The sequence below is a fragment of the Callospermophilus lateralis genome, chromosome 4, assembly GCF_048772815.1.
Source record: "Callospermophilus lateralis isolate mCalLat2 chromosome 4, mCalLat2.hap1, whole genome shotgun sequence".
In the NCBI taxonomy this organism is placed as follows: domain Eukaryota; kingdom Metazoa; phylum Chordata; class Mammalia; order Rodentia; family Sciuridae; genus Callospermophilus; species Callospermophilus lateralis.
Genome location: NC_135308.1, coordinates 20,062,963 through 20,076,718, shown reverse-complemented (window position 1 = coordinate 20,076,718; position 13,756 = coordinate 20,062,963).

Here is a 13,756-nt window from a genome sequence, read left to right as displayed (position 1 = left end):
CTGGACAGTTAATTATCCTTGCCAATAATGCTTAAAACAAATTTACTTTCATTTAAGAGGCCCTCCCTTTCTCTCAAACAGAAATGTGGGCATTGGTTTTTAAAAGTCACTATGAAGAACAACATTAAGTTACAGTTTCACATCCTCTCTACCATCCTTATTCCATTACTTTCCAAACATACAAAACTTTATCTCCCATTTTTATAATTTTTCTTTGAGAAACATTCTTACCATTGTTTTATGTTTGTAGTATTTAATAAGTAAAAAGCTTTATTTTTAAAGTAGTAAAATTTCTACAAAAGTGATAGATTACTTGAAAATCTTGAAAGTTGAATAGTTTATGAATTAAAAGGGATTAATATATTTTTATTGACTGAAAATATCAGGAAATCATCATATAAAACCTGATCCATTCACTTATTTTCACTTACTTAGTAAACAAAAATCACTTTCATTTAAGACTTATTTTGAGTGTTGTTATCACTATCAAGATTAAAAAAACACACATGTTGCCTGTCTTTTAAGAGAATACTAATGAATGTAGTCATTCATTTCTTTGAAGGAATTAGGTAGAACATTTTATCAAAGTAAAAACAAAGCACGTGTGAATATTTATATTTACATTTTAAGTTCTCAAGCTTACATATTATTTACTTACTTCCAGGTAAAATTTTATTATTAGACCTCTTTTAGTTTAGTGTGTAAGGGGCAACACATTGGTAATGTTTCAAGGTCAATAAGGTGAAAATATCTGGTATATTAGGAAATTTTGTTATTAAGAATGGGATAAATGTTTCTTCATTAACAAAAACAATATTCTTTTAACTGGTGTCCTAAGAATGAAGTAAAGCATATATATGTTTGATTATTCAGATGTTTTCAAAAGTGCATCTGCATATTCAAGTGGTAGCATAATTTTCACCCTGAATTTTTAGTAGCAAAAAATTTAGTTAAGGACTCATTTATTTAACCCAATTATTCATCATTAAAGAGATGGAAAGATTAATGAACAATCAGCTATGTGATTTGTATTTTTATTCAAAAATTTGTGATATTCAACCATTTTTCTCTCCTCTTTCTTTATTTGTGTCCTAGATTATTTTCTTTCAACACTCTATACTAAATGTCAAAACAATCATATGGTCTTACTCCAAAACGGTTTCCCCTTTTTCATTTCCTCTCAACAGTATCACATCTCTTTGCTGGCCTTAAAGCACCAGTTACCTTCATGCACTAGACAATCACGGATCTCCATTTTATTCCAAAATAAAATTTGACTCTTTCAGTATGTGCAATATTACTTTTCTATTTCCTTAACTATACCCTTAGCCCCTGGTTCCATTGACCATGCATCTCTGGCATCATGGTACCAATTTCTCTAGCAAAATCTCCTTCAAAGTCCGCTTACCCCATATAAAAATTCAGACTGTCAGGTTTTCTTAGCAAAACACTGCAATTAATTATCATCAAAGCCCCTACAATAAAGTAGCTTTTTAAGAAGGAATTTTCATCTTTAGTGGTAACTGCAGTGATTAAGTTTGAGTCATTATTCTTAAAAAAAGATGCTGTTCCTACCTCTCTGATGCCCTTCCTGCATCTTCAGTTTCGTCTTCATACTGTGTCTCTGGCTTTGATGAAGCTCTTTGTACATGTTCCAGTCAACCTGCTGCTTTGCACAGATCGTTGCTTTTCCTGGACTTCTCTTCTGGGCATTCTTCAAAATCCAATTCACAGAAGGTGGTGGAGTGGAGTAGGCTGCTGTCCAGACTGTTCCCTGGCATGAGACCAAGGGAGCAGACATGCAGCCCCTTAGTGAAGTGGGTGAGAGAGGGAGTCCACTGGGATTTAAAATTTCATACCCAGAGCAGCACAGGGACTCGGAAGTCTGGATACATTAAAATAGAATTTTAAAAAAGCCCACCATCGCCATGGCTGCCAGAGACAACCCAGCACACACAGAGAGGGGAAGTAGAGAAAGTCCCATTTCAGTCAGTGTCGTGGCTGTTTGGGGGCGGAGAAATCCAAACGTTAACTGAACTTATCTGAACTAAGAGGCTGCAAACCGTGGGCGTCCTAGACAAGCACACTGGGGTGGTAAATAAGTGCACACTGTATCCCAAGTGCCCACAGAAAGCTGGGGTGAGCACACTCTCTCCCAATCAACATCTCGGGACTCAGGAAATCAGAAAACACACACCGAGACACACACAGACACACAGCCAGAGTGTCCCAGCAGGGACCCATCTAGAAATTATCAGCTGAGTTCTACCAGATCTTAAAGAAGACCTAACACCATTCTTTCTCGAATTATTCCACGAAATTAAAAGAGAGAGAATACTCCCAAATAACTTTGTATAAAGCTAGTATAACCCTAATAACAAAACCAGGCATAGGTGATTCAAGGAAAGAAAACTACAGGCCAATATTCCTGATGAACATAGATGCAAAAATTCTAAATAATATATTAGTAAAATGCATTCAAAAGCACATCAAGAAGTTTCATTCCAGGGATGAAAGATTTGTTTAACATACACAAATCAATAAATGTGAATCATCACTTAAACTGAATTTAAAAAAAAAAAATCCCTATGTTCATCTCAATAGGTGCGGAAAAGGCCTTTAATAAAATACAACAACCATTCATGTTAAAAATGCTGGAGAAGCTAGGGATTGAAGAAACTTACCTTAATATCATAAAGGCCATTTATAACAAACCCAAAGTCAACATCATACTACCTGGGGAAAAAACACTAAAAGTATTTCCACTAAAATCAGCAACAAGACAAGCCTGTCCACTCTCATCACTCCTATTCAATATCATCCTCAAAACATTAGTCAGAGCACTCAGGCAATAAAAGGAAATCAAAGGGATACAAATAGGAAAAAAAGAAGTCAAATTATCTCTGTTTGCCTATGATATGATCCTATACTTAGAAGAAACATAAAAAAACTTCACCAGAAAACTTGAAGAGCTTATAGACAAATTTAGCAAAGTAGCAGGATACAAAAACAACACCCACAAAACAATAGTTTTCCTATACTCCAACAGTGATTCAGTCAAGGAAAATGTCAGGAAAGCCATTCCATTCACAATAACCTCAAGAAAAAAAAATTCCTTGATAATTAATATAACCAAGGAGGTAAAAGAGCTCTACAATAAGAACTAGAGAACACTGAGTAAAGAAATAGAAAAAGAACGTAAAAGATGGAAGAACATCCCATGTTATTAGATAGGTAGAATTAATATTGTCAAAATGGACATACTACCAAAACCAAGATACAGATTCAGTGCAATCCCTATCAAAATACCAACAACATTTTTCATAGAATTAGAAAAAAACAATCCTTAAATTCATTTGGAAGATTAAGAGACCCAGAGTAGGCAAAGCAACACTAAACAAGAAAACTGAAGCAGGAGACATCACAATACCTGATCTGAAATTATACTACAGAGCACTGGTAATAATAACTGCCGCAGTCCGGCTGCAGCAGAATATCTGTCGGGGGGTGACGAATAACTTGTGTACGTTGATGCAGCAGGAATAGGAGCCGTTTATTGTAGGATAACAGAGGTATTTATACATTTTGCACAGCTTATCTTAATTAGCATAAACTAGATACAGCAGTCAACCAATCAGGAATCTCCACACTTAATGGCTCGCTTTTGTTACTTTACAAACCACTCCCTCTGGCATTTGGCCAGGCGCCATCCAGACTTGTTTACAGACTTTAACATTTCTCTTGCAAAATAACAGGTGCCAATCTGACTTGTTTACAGACCTTAACAAATAACATCATGGTATTGGCATCAAAATAAACATGAAGACCAATGGAACAGGTTAGAATACACAGAGACAAATCCACAAACCTATAGCCATCTGATATTTGACAAAGGTGTCAAAAATGTATCTTGCAGAAAAAACAGCCTTATTAACAAATGGTGCTAGGAAAATTGGATATCTATATTCAAAAAAGTGAAAAATTAGATCTCTATCTTTCATCCCACACAAAACTCAAATCAAAATGCATTAGACTTAGGAATAGACCATAAACCTTACAACTGCTAAAAGAAAACAGGGTCAACACTTCATCACATAGGTGCTGGCACAGACCTCCGTAACAAGACCCTCAAAGCATAAGAAATAAAACCAACAATCAATAAGTGGGATGCCATTAAACTAAAAAGCTTCTCTACAACTAAGGAAATAATTAAGAGCATGAAGAGAGAGCATCCAGAATAGAAGAAAATCTTGGTCAGCTATTCCTCCAATAGAGGATTAATATCCAGAATACATAAACTCAAAAAACTTAAAAAATAAAACAAAACAAAAGAAATAACAATCAATAAATGGAGGGAAAGAACTGAACAGAAACTTTTCAATAAAGGAAATGCAAAAGGCCAATGTGGAAAGATGTTCAACATCTCTAGCAATCAAGGAAATGCAAATCAAAACTACACTGAGATTTCACTCCCGTCAGAATGGCAATGATCAAGAATACAACAATGTTGTGGGGAGAAAGGAACACCTGTGCATTGCTGCTGGGACTGCAGACTATATAACCACTCTAGAAAGTAGTGCAGAGATTCCTCAAAAATATAGGGCTGGGGTGCTGGGGTTGTGGCTCAGAGGTAGAGTGCTCACCTAGTATGTGTGAGGTACTGGGTTCGATCCTCAGCACCACAGAAAAATAAAATTAAAAAATTGGTGTGAATATACTATGTATACAACCAGACATATGAAAAATTGTGCTCTATATAGGCAATAAGAATTGTAATGCATTCCGCTGTCATATATAAATTTTTAAAAATTTACATTAAAAAAAAAACTAGGGATGGAAACACCATATGACCCAGCTATCCTACGCCTGGGTATTTTCCCAAAAGATTTAACATTGGCATACTACACAGCCACATCAATGTTTATAGTAGCACAATTCACAAAAGCTAAATCATGGATCAATCTAGATGTTCGTCAATAGATGAATGGATTAAAGTATCTGTGGTAGCCATTAAAAAGAATGAAATTATGGCATTTGCTGGTAAATGAGTGGAAATGGAATATATCATGCAAAAATTAGTCAAACTCAGAAACTCAAAATATGCAGAAGATAGCATAAAATAAAGGAAAGAGGGAGGAAAGATGAGATTATATAAAGAACCAATCAAGGTAATTTATAAGCAAAAGAAAGTGTAGTAGAGGAAGAAGGAGCCAAGAGGGGGAAAACAGGAAGGAAAGATGAGGGAAAAGGGGAGATCATGAACATAAATCGATTTCCAAGCATGTGTGCAACAGAACCTTAAAAAACAAACAATCAACAGCAACAAAAAAACAGTTCACATCACCAAGAAGTCTTTCCTAACTCCTATACTTTTCATTATTCCCCATATAATTAACTATCTGGCCCCTGCAGAAGACTTGAAGCTAAACTTTCTCATAGCCTTTTTTTTCTTTTTTTAAAGTCTGAATAGTATAGTTCATGATACTTATTTAATACTCAATAAGTATTCAAATAAATTATAAGTGGCTTTTTATCCACAATAGACTACAAGTGCCTAAACAACAGAATCCTCTGAACTGTTTTATCAGTACCTCTATATTACCAGATGTTGGTTCAATTTATTTAACATTATTAGTGCCCATAAAATAATCAGCTTCCCCTCAAAGGCTTAACCACTTCCTAGGTTGGTTAAAACTGTTTTTATACTCCAACATATATACTTATGCTTATTGAAACAATTTCCTTCTCCCATATACTTAAACAATAAAACTTGTTTAAGTGACCAATAAGTTAATGATAACCCAATCTTAGCACTTGATGTCTCTTAAATTTTTTTTCAGAAAGAAAAAGTATAAGACTATATTGCAGAACCCACAGTGAAGCACAGAACTCTGTTTTGATAGTGCATTTCTCTGTTCATTATTGTAGTGTTTTGATTGGGCATTATACTAAAGCAAAGAAAGATGCCTTCATTATTATATTTCTGGGTGAACTTATTAAAAATCTAGGACCACATCAGGGCCAGAAGAATCCTTCTTTGAGATATAAGCTGTGTTCAATAGCCTCTAAGTTTCACATAGATCAGAAAATTTAGTCCTCCCTCATTTCTACAGTGTTGTATTTATAGCCAAGAGGTGGCCTTTCCCTACAGTAATATTAGCGTTTCCTATGGGACCACAATAAGAGAAAATATTTGTTTTAAGCAAAGAATGAATAAAGATATTTTTACTCTTATTTTGATAATGATTGACTAGTGTTATTATTTAGTATTATCCAATAAGGAACTAAATAGTCTAATTAGTCAATTAATGATTGTTCTTTCACTTACATACAATATTTTTACATTTTTGAAAGGTAATTTAAGTATGAAAATTATGATAAGGCTATTGATAAGATTAAAGAATATAAAACAATGCTTCTAACACAGGGCTAAGCAATATTTCCAATAAATGACCAGATCAACTATTACATTATATTGAATACTATCAGCAATATCAGTAGGCAATATCACAATGATACGAGAGCACCAAAAATATCTTCCAAAATTTATTTCAGTAAAAATTCTGTTGGTCACTTTTTAAGAGAATTCAGATTTATTTTTCATTTAATTCCGATATAAAATATAACCACCACTTTGTTAAATCCTATACATTTGAAATACTTTTTCCACAATAAAATTTCAAGACTCATGACATATCTTCATATAAATAACAAATCCATTATAATTTTTACATAAAATACAATGTTCGATTAAGTATAGAAGTTCTAAAAAACTAAACATTCAGTTTTCCAAATGAAAGATGAAATTATTCCTCCTAAAGCTAATAGAGAGTCATATGGGACTTTTTCCGAATCTGTAATCAACACAAAACTGATCATGAAAATATGTCATTTAGGTATTACTATAGTTTTAAATGTATAACACTTACCAAAAAATTAGTCTTTTGATTCTTTGAGGTTCCTGCTATTCAAAATGTTATGTTTGATTTCGAAATCCCTCATTGTTGAACATGGAAAGTATAAATCAACATTTAAAAACAACAATAAATTTATTCCTTTTAAAATAACAATTTACTGCAAGCCTGAAATATCTACTGCTGGCTAATCTTTTCTTAAATAGAGAGAAATGTGACTTCATTCTTAATATGCCTACAGGAAATAAAACAATACTATTTTTGTCTCTGTCATCCCAGTATTTAAAAGTTGTTGCTCTTTATTGCAATTCATTCTGGTCTTCTTGTATGCACAGATAGGCTATAAAAGTTTCCTATGTCAATAAATTGATTTAGTATTTTTAAAAAGGAATTTTTAATACAAAGCAAAGTATTTAATAAATAATTTCAGAGTTGACATTGTGGTAGTAAAAATTTTGGTAATATTATACTAATGATGTTTGAATACTCTTCCAAGAAAAAAGCAAGATAGTGGGTTTTATAACTTGACCCTGAAAAGAGAAATAATTTTATGTATAAGCAGATGAGCCAAGTTTGGTTAATAAAACAAATCATTTTACCACATGTACTTTTATTTGTGAGGACTTCTTGTTTCACAAGAAGATGGATTCCATTTAGCAAGAAACTTCACTCATTTCATTGGATCAAATAATGGAGAATGTGACTTAATGTGTTGAGCAATTTCTACCAGAGCATGCCTCCAAGTTGAGATTTGTAATGATTTTTAATTTTTTGAATGCATACAGATAAGCTTTATTGATTTGAAAAACTATTTTACATTTTCATCATAATTTCAGCCATGACATTTATTTTGACTGGTACATAGAAAGACCTTAATTCTTTGAAATAGTAAACAGAATTGAGAGTATAAAAATTGAATTTTTAATGCACTGAGTTGATGTAAAAAGACATTTTCCACATCAACATACTCATCTGACAATCAAGAAACATGTCCTGGAGCTAGAATTAAGCTGTAAGACTTTGTTTTCTCTCTTAGCGATTTATAGAAATAATCCAGTGTATCAAAAAGAAATATATGATTTATGGGTAGGAAGTTAGTCATGTAGAAAAGATTCAGTAATTACCAATGAGAATTTTCAAAAAATATATTTATGTTAATCCACAAATAATTGAAGCTGAAGGAAATGCGTTAAAATGTTATTTTTGGAGACACTAATATGTACCATGGAGGATGTATTCTGCCTTATTTTCATGGAGCTGGCTTCTTTTGTTTAAAGATTTGTTGATTTATTATTCAGATGTATTCAGGGGCAAACATTTTTGCTGTATTTTTCTTTCAGTATCCAAAGTTATAACAGTAATTCTTAAATAATTCAGTATACAAATATCCAGCTAGGATCATGAATCTGCAATTGCAGAATTCTTTTCAAAAAATATTTTAACTTTATATTAAATTAAATATTTTATCTCATTGCCAGTAGGTTTCATGAATAAAGTTACAAAGGTTAAAGCAGCCAAAGATATGACGAGAGGCTGATTAAATAAATTAGTCCCCAAAAAATAGTTATTTATTTTTTGAAATAGATAAATATAACCCCATTTCTTTATCTGACCCCACAATGTCAACTTAAGAAAAACTTGCCTCTGAAATACAATTATAAGTGGAAAAAGGTTATCCTCAGAAAGTTGATTCCTTATAGATTTCAGGACTCTGGTTCTATTTTGCCATTGGTCTAGGAAACTTCTAGTCTTCTATGTTTTTCCTGTATAAATGCCTCCAAATCAATATCTTCCATGAGTTCTTTATGGCATGGTTCAGAAAAAAATTCTGAAAAGAAATGAAGGTCTTATAAAAACAATGTGTAGAAGATTACACCATCATCAATGCAACATAAGAAACTTTTAAAAATGATGTTGATAGTCCATACATGTGTTTAGAGTCAATCTTTTTCAAGACCCAACACAGCTGGGTGCACACATTATCAACTAAGGAGAGCTCCAGAGGAGACGACAGCACCAATATTTTGAAAGCTGAAGGAAGATGTAGCTGATTCAGTCTCCCAAGAACATGGACATATTTGTTAGCTTTGTGTGAAGCCCAGAAGCAAGCAGGGACTCAAAATTCAGCCCAGCAAGGTATGTCTCCAAGAGACAGGTGGGACTGGACTCACTGTCTCCCAGATCCTCTCTACCTCCCATGCTGCTGGATAACTCTCTTGGCAATGATCTGGGTGGAGAAGCAAGTTTCACTTCTGGGACAGCTTGAATCACCATGGCTCTAATCTCCACAGCTGGGAACCTCATTGCCAGGGATGGAACTGGGATGAACTATTGTCTTTGTTACCTTGAGTGAAACAGTAGTACATGCCATAAGAAGGAAAAGGGGGGGGGGGAATTAAAATGATCATATATATTTTATTTCCCTAAATACACATAAAGCAAAGCATGTTAATTCAAAAAATATTTTTAAAATGTGATGTGAGAATTTACTATTTTGATGAGTATGTGTATGTTGTTTACTTGAGTTCTTTCTTTTTCCTTATCATTTTCACTTCTTTATGCTCATTATTATTTTGAAATAGTATTAAACTTTTGGGGGTTCAGATGACAATTAGCAGTATTAGAAAAAATTTATTACCAAATGAATATGAAACAATCACTCATTTTAACAACTCATACAAAAGTAATATTCTCAAATCCGTAAGATAACTATTAATAAATTAAATAATTAGGTTCTTTTGATAAAGAGTCAAGAATTTAACAGCTTATTACTAGATATAAATTTTCTATTAATTTTTTTTCTGCTTCCAAGAAACTGGGTTGACTTCATGCTCCATTTAATCATTCAAAATGAAAAGAAAATAGGACATAAACTTAAGGGAGTAAAGATACTTTATTGTTCTTTGATCCAGAAAGTGAAATATTCTTGACTTCAAATATCCCTAAAGATAGTGCTATCATTTTAAAATTCTATCCTTATTATTTACTTACAAATTTTTATTCCCAAAGTGAAATATTCTACCTTTTCTTATTATATATGAACATTTTGCATGTTGCTATTCTGAAACATTTCTGAAATTTCTCTGTAGCAGAGAATTTGATTCAGTCTAATTTTCTTTATAACTGAGAACGTATAATATTCTTTTGTAGTTAAGATGAAAGATAACAGAAAAATATCCATTTCCAAAACATGTGTATAAATAAACACAACAATTGCAATTTTAAGCACTTTTCAATTAAACACCATTTTACAAAAATTATAAAAGCAAAAATTCCTTCTTCTCTAATGACAGATATTTTTCTCCCATACATTAAAAGTAAGATTTACAAACTGTTCTCAGAGCACCAACAGACTTTCCTACTCATGCATTTTTTCTTCCTCATATCAGACTTTGTTCTTTATAACAAGTAAAATGGGGACTTACTGTTCAGATGTTCACTAATTTCCATATTTAATAGTCAGATAATAACTTCTAGCTTCTGTCATAAAATAATTATCTTCAATTAATTTGACAGCACTTAAAAAATAAGCATTGTTCAGTGTTTTCTGGTTACTTTAAACAACAGAATTTTTTATTCCAGCAATAATCTCATCCTTCTAAAGTGAATAGATAATTGTCCATAGTATTATTCCTTAGGGAAATTTTCTGCAATCAGGCTTGGGCCCAGAGAGATTTTTCTGGGAAAAAAGAAAACCAGCATATATTTTAGCAGTTATATTTATCAGGACAGGTTTTATGAATTGGAAAACCAAGGGGGTCACAAAACACAAGTGATTTTTCCCCAGTGGACTATTTACAGAGTTCTAGGGTAGCATACTAAGCAGAAGAGGAATGTGAAAGCCCCTGGAATTCAGAAAATACCTCATTAGAGAAAAGCCTGACAAAAATATGAGACCATACTCGCCCTCAAAGCATTTGCTAGATTATGAAATAATGTTGGGGTGAGATTTAAGCACCAAACTGAAACCATCTGAAGTAGGTAGCTAAATCCCCCATACCACAGTCCTTTGGTGATTAAATATTACATATAACTTAGGATGAGACAGAGTTCCACATAAATTGCATTTTACTATCTTTTCTAAGATATCATTGTTGAGGAATGTTGTCCAAATAGAACTAAATGGATCAAGCTGGGCATGGTGGCACAGGCCTATAATCCCAGCAGCTCAGGATGAGATAGGAGGATCGTGAGTTCAAAGCCAGCCTTAACAAAAAGTGAGGCGCAAAGCAACTCAGTGAGAACCTGTCTCTAAATAAAATACAAAGTAGGCCTGTGGATGGGGCTCAGTGATCAAGTGCACTGAATTCAATCCTCAGTAGCAGAAAGAAAGAGAGCAAGGAAGGAAAGAAGGAAGGAAGGAAGGAAGGAAGGAAAGAAGGAAGGAAGGAAGGAAGGAAGGAGAAATAAGTGGATCAGTACGTAAACTTATGACAATAATGTCACTCAATTCTTTGATCCCTTTAATTTCAAATGTGACTAGAGATTAGATACAAAATTCTATTTTCTATGACCTACACATTGTCAACTTTTATACATGTTTTTTCCATATACTGAAATAAAAGATATGGAAGTCACTAAGTTGTCAAGTGTTTAATACCTATTTATTAGGTTTATTCATTTCAGAACACTCATAGTAATGCCTTCAATTATTCACCCAGGCCACGCACCACAGTCAGATCATAACTGTGTGCTGGATGCCATTCCTTGTGAAATGAGGAGTTTTGAGAGGATACATAGTCTCAGAGAATGGCTCTCAGGCATATAAATTTTAGATAGTGCATAGATATTTAAAATCTGCAAATTGGATCATTAAAAGTATAGTTTTCCCACTGCCCTTACTAAATCTTTCTGTGTTTTAGATGGTACCAACACACTGTTTTGAATCATTGATAAAGGACACCAACATTTGAAATATGGGCAGATAAAGAAGTACTGGGAAAAAAAAAGAGAAAGATACAAGGAAAATCAGTAAAATGAAATCAAATTATGAAAATTTGGTTATAAAAGAATGTGATGAGTCAAGCACAAAAAGAGAGCATCCGTTTCATGTCCCTGCATGGTATGGCCACCTGCCCACCTTGGCAGCCTCTCGCCTTGTTCACTGTGCTCCAGTCCTGGATCCAAGAAAACATCATACTCCTCCTTGCCTTAGGGTTTTTCCACACACTTATCTCCATGCCAGGAAAGATATTCGCTGTCCTTGTCACCACATTCATCCCTTTCCTGGACAATTTGCAATCATGCTGCAGGCCTTATATTGATATCTAAACCTAAGGCAAACTCCCAAGCTCACATATTTGGTTATGTCCTCTTTTTTCCACACCCTAGCACCTGCATTAGCCTTTTATTTGGGAACTTTTGATAAATCATAATAATTTGTGTTTATTGGTTTAATTGCTCTATCCCTTGCTGAACTCTGTAAGCAATATGGCAATTGAAGCTGTCAATCTTGTACACTGACATATCACAGCTTTTCTCACTGTTAATTATAATCCTTTGGAGTGGGTAATAGGTAGAATTGCAAGATATTGGGGAAAATTTGCATATGGACAGGCATTTCTTGGTTTCTTTAATTAATATCACTTAAATATTTTTTCCACCTATGAGCTAATAAAGACTGAAACATTATATTTAGTTGGTAAATTTCTTTAGCCTTTATTGTTGTTATTACTGTGTCCCTCATGATATTCACTTTTTCTTAGAGTCCAGGCCAGCTGCCTTATTATGGGATATCTTACTCTCTAGTGTTCTCACAGATGATATGGCTTTGGAGAAGGGTCCTAGGTGTTCCCTGAGAAAAGATGGAACTGGATGCAGGATTGACAGGAGACCTCCGCTGAAGTGAGGGAAAAGGATTTCAGCACAAGCAAGTCAGAGGCATAGACAAAGGTTTATTTGTAAAAGTAGATTTACATCCAGGAGAGAATGCTGGTCATCTCTTTAGCTCCTTGGGGTAAAGGGAGAATGGGGTCCTCTGGACAGTGAGATATGTGCTTTTGGGGTTCCCACCTCTTCTTTTAAAGGAAACTTGGCGAAGGGTGGTATGGGAAGGAATGCAGGAATATCAGTCTGGTGATCTCAGGGCAGGTTAGGGTGGTCTGGTCCATCTCAGGATCCTTAGACTGATGTGGTCTTCATTATCTAATCAATAGATAGCAATAGAAAGCTCCCCTAAATTGTGGATTTCACAAAATATCATTTCTGTCCTTATTTAATCTATGTATTGGGTAGTTAATGGTGCTCAAGGTAATTCTTGTAAGTGAAAGGATTCATGGTTAAGGTTAAGGTACAGATTTCCCAGGAATTTGAGAGTGACAAGTCTGGGCAGAAACTAGATGAAAGAATGACCAGGCCTAGAAAAGTATGTGGAACTTCTGAATTAAAATTTTATTTCTTTTCCTTTCTTTATTTCTTCATCCTACTTATTTCTTATTTCTTTCATTACTACCTCAGTCTAATTGTTTCCTCAGGATTTAGTTTTGATTAAACTTTTTTGATTAAAAAAAAAAAACCTGCTTAAGATTTTTTGGCATTGAAAGTTACCTTTCCTTTCATCTGGAGAGAAATTATAATTTTTCCTTATTTAATAATACAATATGTTAACTGGCTTATAGATAATATGTGCTTTTATATTTTGAATAATAGTTCTCAAACACTGTACCATATCCTCCAAAAATGAATAAGAATTATTTTTTAAAACCTTAAAAGGGAACTATGAATTCTGGTCCTGTATCAGCTACTAAAAGAAGCAGGAAAGAAAACAGTCAAATGCATATAAGCCATACATTAATGAACTAATGCACAGAATGAGAAGTATCATTAATAATATTAATCCCATT